The 8,779-nt window shown below is 36.9% G+C and overlaps 1 pseudogene; it reads left to right on the forward strand.

Moving 5' to 3' along the window:
* Positions 1–7,503: 7,503 nt before the first annotated feature.
* LOC148206351 (pectinesterase inhibitor 9-like) lies at positions 7,504–8,217 on the forward strand (annotated as a pseudogene).
* Positions 8,218–8,779: the final 562 nt, after the last annotated feature.

Genomic DNA, 8,779 nt, shown 5'->3' on the forward strand with positions numbered 1-8,779 from the left:
CGCCAAAAACTTGTTTAACCCTTGGCAAGTGTGACCGAATCGTATCAAGTAATAAACTCGGTAAGACCAAGTATCGTTCTCCCAAAGGACTCACGGCCTAGTTAGTTATATGATTTCTTGATTATTTAAGACTTGTGAACAAATTGTTATAAGTTTCAAATGCAAAAGACAAAAAGTAAACATGTATGCATGTGATGATCAATGGGAAAGAAGAACACAAACACTGAACGAATTATAGGGATGAGTATGTTGTTGGGGTAATCAATTTCATCTTATCCACTCTCATATATTTTAGGAATTCATCATTCTTTTCATCAATGTTAATTCCACTCTCTAAATTACCTTGCGAAGAAACCCTATCCTTAATTACGAGTTCATACAATTCCTAGCATCCCTAATAATTAATTCTGAAGCACATAAGCTTAAAGGCAACCAACCCTCATATCCCTATGTCTAGCCAATATGCTATTGGGAGAATTTCCCCGGATCTACACTAGTGCAGTGAGGGGATTTTACCGCGGTTATTTTTCACTATACGTCGCGGTTTACGAACCGCGGCATATCCAGCCGCGGTAGTAAGTCAGAGACTTTAGGCCGCGGTTATGACCGCGGTATATAGGTTGCGGAATATGCCGCGGTTGTCTACGGAACCGCTGCCTAAATTCAATTTTTTTTTAAAAAAAAAAAATTTATCCACTATATGCCGCGGTTCAACCGCGGCAATATACTCTAGTATATGCCGCGGTTAGTGCTAAAACCGCGGCCATATGTCTCATTTTAAAAAAAAACGAAACACTATATGCCGCGGTTGTGGTTAGAACCGCGGCATATTCCCATTTTGTCTGCACTCATATGATCCATTTTGTCTGTTACACTACAATATATCATCACAGTTGATAATAGTTAGTGAATTACATTAAAATAAAACAATTATAACAAAGTATGACTTTAGCATATGTCAAACCTTGAGAGAAATCCAAGCAATCTTTCTACTATTAACAATTGATCTCCCACCCATCATCATACTTGCTGGAATAGAACTGTATATAAAAAAAGGTTTTAGCATTCATTTATATAACAAAGAAAGTCCAAACATTGAGGTTCTTACCAATCAATTGCTTGTTTGAGTTGTGTGGAAGGAGGCCTGTGCAATGAGCAGAACCACAAAGCATAGTTGTCTTGCATAGACGTAACAAGAAGTTGCCAATGGCGCCTGAAATTCATAATAACGTAACTATTAAATATTAAAATCACATATGGAATATTATTATGTTAACAAAGTTCACTTACCCGTATATATAAGGCAAAAAGTATATTTTCTTGCCCCTTCCAAAACTTCTTATCAGACTCATGTTGATCTGCTCAAAATCATTTGATTCATGAATTGATTGGGGATCAATGAATCCATAATCATCAGAACGCCCCAACTTATTGCTGACCCCAGACATATACCTGAAATCAAAAATTAACTTTGATATAAGGATACTTGATATATAAATCAATTTTATATATAAATAATTGGTCATAGACTTACATCGTCCATAGTTGAATAATTGAAATATTCAACTCTTGTGTTCCCGACGCAAGCTCACGGACATCTTGGCTATTAAGGTATATTGGGACCTCAGAGCCTGCCCCAAATACATTAGCATCATACTCAACCTCCAAAGGCTTATCATCAAGGATGTCAGCAAGTAGATGCAATGAAGAAAGAGGGTCATCCTCAGATAGAGGAATCTTCTCTTGTGCCTGCGTCTGTTTTTACATGAAAAGATAAGATAAGTTTTGACATCAAAAACCTTTAAAATTGAGAAGTGTAAAGAAGAATTTCATACCGAGGGGTCAGAAACTGGTTTAACCAAAAATTTAGGCCAAGTGATAAACGACTTATATGCTTGTTCCACAGTGAAAATCTCTTCCGTGGACAGAGGAACTGAGGCATCTGGTATGATCATTTCATCCACTGAGACCTTCACCTTATCCTCTAATAGTTTCATACCATGACATACAGTCGCTGACCTAAACTCTGTTCCACGAGCTACCAGCACCATCTCAGTATCCTCTAAAATGTATAGCAGACATGGACTACCATCGTCCATGTCATCCTCTGGGATGGCTGAAGCGGAACAACTTCCTTTGTCGCTTCTCCCTGTCAGAGTAAATGTTAGATTATACAAGAGATAGAAATAATTGCACATAAATGTTTATTAAGTTTACCTGTGGGAGGGGGAGGGATAACATGTTCCTGATCAATAGGAGATGGCACCGGGCACATGCTCTGAAACTGCTGCTGGTATAACATCTGGAATTCAGCCCTCACCTCGGCCCTGATCTCCTCTTTAAGGTCTTGTCGGACCTTTTTTGTGATCTCTTCTGTCATCCTTTGTGTATCTCTGTATGAATATGAAGGCTGACGAGAAGAGCTCCCAAAATAATCTGTAATTCCTACTCCAGGACCTGCAGCACGTACACGTCCAGGGTGCTCAGGTCGTCCAATTGCAGCAGCAAGAATATCCTGGCGACCCTCTAGAGTGAATTGGCCTTGGGAGCTCTGCTCAACCAAGGCGTCCTGTAACATTACAAAACACCATTATTCTTTAAATAACCAAGACATAAATGTTTTGTTATGCTCCATCAATTGCCATTTCTCTGATTGTCTTGGATTTTTATTCTTAATAATGGCTTTGTGTGCTTCCAAAAAAGGGATCACCTCATCTGTGTTGTTCAATATATAAAGATGCGCTTGCAACAATTCTTCGCGATCTTTTGTCACCACATTGACACCTCGGATGCTTTTACTTGTAGAAAATTTATTCAACCATGCTGTGCGAGGAACTCCTATTGGATTCGTTGATGTCATGTAATCTGAACAAAACTCGATACTTTCTTCAGCAATATACCTTTCAATCATCGAACCTTCAGGACGATATGGATTTTTAACGTACCCTTTCAAAATCTTCATATAACGCTCAATAGGATACATCCATCTTAAGTATACCGGTCCGCACAACTTGATTTCTCTAACCAAATGAACAAGTAAATGTACCATGATGTCAAAAAAAGATGGAGGGAAAAACATCTCTAGTTGACACAAGATGATAACAATCTCGCCTTGAAGTTCATCTAACTTAGTTGAACCGACATACAAAGGTGTTTCCGCATCAGTCGACATCGTCTCATACACATGAGCTTTGGCAAAATTTTCTGCTCCAACATCGCGGATCATGTCCTCCAATTTGTCTTCATCCGGTCGATCTTCTTCCATGGTGGAATCAGTAACATTTACACTTTGAGAGTCAGTGGGAAAATGCATTTCTTCGCCGTGCCATATCCATGTTGTATAGCATCTTAGAAAACCATCACATATAAGATGTTCTCTAATTTGAGTTGCGTTCAACTTTCTCCCATTCAAACAGTTCACACAAGGACATCTAAACTTCACTTCATCATCACTTCTCCCCTCATTACGTTGCGCAAATTGTATAAATTCCTCTACACCTCTCTCGTACTCAGCACTAATACGTGGTAAATTAATCCAATTTCGATCCATATTCCTAAATATTACATAAAAAGATAATATTTTAAGGTTTATAAATAATACAAGAACTACAACACACATTACCAAAACTATAGCAAAAACCATACCATACATTACCAAAACTATAGCAATTTCATGCATTACCAAAATTTTAGCAAAAACTATACCATACATTACCAAAACTATAGCAATTGTTATTATGCAAAAACTAATGAAGAAATCATGTTAAGAATGCAAAAGGGCATAAATACCTGGAACAGGGGCGGCGAAAAAGCTTGGTGCAAGAAAAACGAAATGGCAGCGGAGAGGAATGACAGGCGTTTCAAACGATTTTGATCGGCTAAAACTGTTTTTTATCGTCAAAAATGAGAAATGAACGAACAATTTTAAGTTTAAACGGTCAAAAATTAGGTATCGGAGATGATGGGTGTCGGAGGGAGAAGAAAAACGCGAAACAGAGAGCGCGCACGCGAAGAAGACGACACTGTTCCAAGTTTTATTTTTTAACTCTGAACTGGAGAATCTACCGTGGTTCACTACTTAACCGCGGTATAATATGGGTATATGTCGCGGTTTCACGCCCAACCGCGGCATATACTGATTAAAAAAATTAACCTAAATGGCATTTTTGAAATTATTTTCAAACTATATGCAGCGGTTCAGCGGGCAACCGCGGTATATACCTCGAAATATTTCAAATTCATTTTAAATTAATTTCAGGTAGGAGAATAGGTCGCGGTTGCTCGTAGAACCGCGGCCTATACCCCTGTAACGTGCTGAACACAACTGTCTCCCCAACTGCCTTTTGGGAAATTTCAGTAGATGACAAGGGTATATGCCGCGGTTGCTCTGCGAAACCGCGGCATATACCCCTGTAACTTCTGAAATTCTCTGACTAGCAGAGAATTTGAGAAGTTATTGCGGTATATGCTGCAGTTTCTCTGAGGACCGCGGCATATACCCTTGTAACTTTTTAAATTCTCTGACTCAGTCAGCCCCTGCAATAAATTGGCAGGGGTATATGCCGCGGTTGCTCTGAGGAACCGCGGCATATACCCTTGTACTTTTGAAATTCTCTGAATCAGTCAGCCCCTGCAATAAATTGGCAGGGTATATGCCGCGGGTGTCCAGAGAACCGCGGCAGATACTCTGTTATTTAATTTTTTATTCACACGTGGCGTCAAAGGGGATGGTTGACTGGAGTATATGCCGCGGTTCCGCTCTGAACCGCAGCATATGTTTTCGATTTATTTACAAAACTGCCACCGCGCACCATTATGCTGCGGTTTCCGGTGAACCGTGGCATAATGTGCGCTGTAAAAACCCAATTTTTTACTAGTGCTAGATTTCCCCGTATGTGTCCATATCGACAAAATCAATAATCATGACATCGAATGAGTTAAACAATGCATGCTTTGAGCAAAGTGGAAAAACCCTAACTATGAATGAAAGAAAGCATGTATCTCAAATAAGATGTTTAAACACAAATTCCATATATGAGAGCTTCAAAAGATTACATTCATTCCCCAACAATAAGAAGAGTTTAGTTCACCATATTCATGGTGAAACTAGATGAACAATAATGAAATAGTGAAAGATAGAACCCTAGAAAGTTGAGTAGGTAGCCTTAGCATCCAAGATCTTCCTCCAAGGGGTGGAAAGGTGTGTGTTTACTTCTTACTCTGCCAAAGATACAAACCCTAGGACGTCAAAAAGCTTATATACTATTCTAATTAATATAGAAAATTAGGCTCAAGCCCATAAAGTAACAGAAAACTGGTCCAAGCCCATTTAGAATGGCGCTCAGCGGTATTTTACCGCTAAGCGGTACTAGCGCATGATCCATTTTGCCCCCCAGCTGTTGTTTTGCCCCTCAACGGTGATTTCGGCACCTGAAAACTGTCGCTCAGCGCAAAATTATCGCTCAGCGCCACTCGGTCGCAACTTTTTCTGCATTCTGGTTGACTTTTCAGCATTGTGGTTGACTTGTTGGCTTTTCTGGTTTCTGGTTGACTTTTCAGCATTCCAATCATTCGGTACTTCAATTCTTCTTTCAAATCATTCAATTAGCCTACAAAATCAAGGGAATCTTGCACAAAACCATTAAATTCACCTTCAACTCTCTTATTCACAAAACTAAAGCAAAAATATGAGTTCAAGCTAGTTTCTAAGTCTTAAAGGTTGCTTTTGGTATCAATTTTAAGCATAAAAATAACGGTGTTTCAACCGTTATCACCCAACAACATATTCATCCATATATTTCAATTCACGTGTTTTGTTTCTTCTCGCCCATTGATCATCACATGCATACATATTTACTTTTCAGTCTTTTGCATTTGAAACTTACAACAATTTGTTCATAAGTCCTAATTAATCAATAAATCACATAACTGTCTAGGTCGTGAGTCCTTTGGGAGAATGATACTTGGTCTTACCAGGTTTATTACTTGATACGATTCGGTTACACTTGCCGAGGGTTAACAAGTTTTTGACTCCGTTTTCGGGGATTGAAAAATTTGTTCACCAAGTTTTCGGAGCCGTTGTCGGGGACTCGTGGTTTAACTAGTCTATTTGTGTGATTTTTTATTACTTTTGACTTGATTTTTTAATTTTGTATTTTCTGTTTTTATTTTTCTATTTTTATTTTTTGTTTTTATTTTCTGTTTTTATTTTTCTATTTTTATTTTCTGTTTTTATTTCCTATTTTCCTATATTTTCAATTATATCTTTTGATTTTTTTTATCTATCTTCTCTATCTTTTTGTGCTATCAAATATTTTCTAGAGTTTTGTGCCAAATGCTTGCAGGATGCAATTCGGACAAGAATTTAACTGTATGGGTACTCAATTCTACCAAAGTAATCTTAACCACTAATGGGAACCTCACTCGAGTACAGATCAAAGCCAATTTTGGCAAGCTGCCGGACAGTTTAAGAACCAATCACAATAATAATGGCAGCAACAAAGCTCTCTATCAGAAAGTTTGAGAACCGTTGTTGTCAAGATACCACAGAACCATGTTCAATCCCATCCATTGCTTCATGATCTACTATAAGCTGGAACGAGCCATCAACTGGACACCTAATCGATCAATCATATATCAACAACTAATGTCATACGCTTACTTAAGGAATATTTGCTTAAAGTAATGACAAAGCCTCCAAGACAATAATGATCAATTCAATCAGAATGCTCTACCAACATGACCGATCAATGTTTATTGTTGGTTCAGAATATTGTTGTTGTGGTCTATTGGCCCATCGGTCCATATACATAATTACCCTCAATTTCAATTTAGTTATTTAGTTATCCAATAACCAATCATTTCATGAAGCATCATCATAGTTTTAGTTATCCAAATTGTAAGCATAATTATGTTTTTTTCTTACTTCTTAATCTTCTAAATCACATGTCTTCTATTATTACTTCTTTTCCAAGGGACATAGAACCGCAAGTGTAGCCTTAAAAAGTTCCATGTTACACATTGATATCCCTACTCATTCAAGTTTCATATTAAGTTTTCCTTACTAAATAAGCATCTTATATATATATATTTCATATCCCTTTTCACTAGCCACTTGCCGTGGAATTCTTAAGATCTTCAATTCAAAAAGTCTAACCCTAATTTTAAACGTGTAATCACTAAAGTTTGAAAAACATATTTACTTCACATACCACCGTCCTCAATCATTTAAGAAAAACAAGTTTCTTAAACTAGGTTTTACTCCAAACAAGGTATATTTTCTTTATTACATTTATGACAAGAATGTCTTACTATATATCCACACATAAGATAATAACATAATGTAATCAATTCTAGTTTTCTCATCTTTGACTTTTTCATTTGACCGACCAGCCAGATTTATAATTTTATTTCAATTCTATGCATGTGAAGTGATGATGTGAAGAACTATCTATATAAGCACCATACCCCATTGCCATTTTCATCAACCAAAAATCTCTTAGACCTTTCAAACCTAAAAGCTAAACAAAAGCTTCACTTGAAACCTAACTTTACATGGCACAACTCAACCTAACATTTTTTCTTGTGATCTTCCTCTCTTTCTCCTTCTCATTTCTTGCCACCCCAATTGAGCCATCATCATTGACAAGGCACCCTCTACCCTAATCTATGCATCCGTTGTCTTTCCCAATATGCCAAATCCCACTTAAATGGCCCACAACACTTGGCTCAACATGCTTTATCAGTGAGCCTCTCTAGGGCACTGCACACAAAAGGGTACCTTCTGAAAGTAGCAAAGGAGCTTCAAGCCATCAAGAGAAACAAAAGAGAGTACCTAACAGTGCAAGATTGTGTGAACCAAATAACTGATAGTGTGGAACAAATTAACCAAGCCATGAAAGAACTGCGTAGCTTCAACAAACATGATTCAAGCATGAATGATAACATGTGGCACATAAGCAATGTTGAGACATGGGTGAGCACAGCTTTGACAGATGCCAGTAGTTGTGTGTACTCATTTCCTGGGAATAGAATGAGTAAGAAAGTTGCTGCTATTAAGGTTAAGGCCAAGAATGTTGCAGAAGTTACAAGTAATGCTCTTTTCTTGTTCCATAGATATGCATCTACCTTCCAGAAAGCCACAATGAACACCAGTAATTCCTAACTTGGAACCTAACTTGGTTTATCTTGTTACCTGTTCATGTGTATGACACATGTTTTTTCTTTGGGTGGGTTATGATTCCTGTTACTTATGGTGTAATCATGATATTGATAAATTAATTTGATCATTATTTATGTTTATGTGTGCTATTAGCAAATTGTTATTGATTATCAGGGTCAAGGGAGAAATTTCCTTTAGGCTTCGAAAGTTATTTAAAAATTATATGTTTATATCAAAATGAGTTTAATTTTTATTTTTTAGTTTGAAAAAACACTACCAACTTATCCAAGAGGAAATTAATGACTCATTTTGTAATTTGCGATTTGACAAGTAAAAACAAAACTAGCTTTATATTAATGATAACTCTTGCAATAGCTATATATATTGTCGTTATTTTTATCTTCTTAATTATATCCATTTTTTGTGTAAGTAGTCTTGCAATTGTTATTTTTATCATTACTAGAAAATTATCTTTGGAGTAATTTACTAAATATATATATATATTATATTACGTATTAGGAAATGTAATGTATAAGGAAAAGAACATTGCAGTGAAAGGAATGTTATTCTTAACGTAAGAATGCGAACATAAATAACATGGTATGCTGAAACATAGTG

Source organism: Vigna umbellata, chromosome 1 (genome assembly GCF_029865625.1).
Source record: "Vigna umbellata cultivar VRB3 chromosome 1, Vumbellata_1.0, whole genome shotgun sequence".
In the NCBI taxonomy this organism is placed as follows: Eukaryota; Viridiplantae; Streptophyta; class Magnoliopsida; order Fabales; family Fabaceae; genus Vigna; species Vigna umbellata.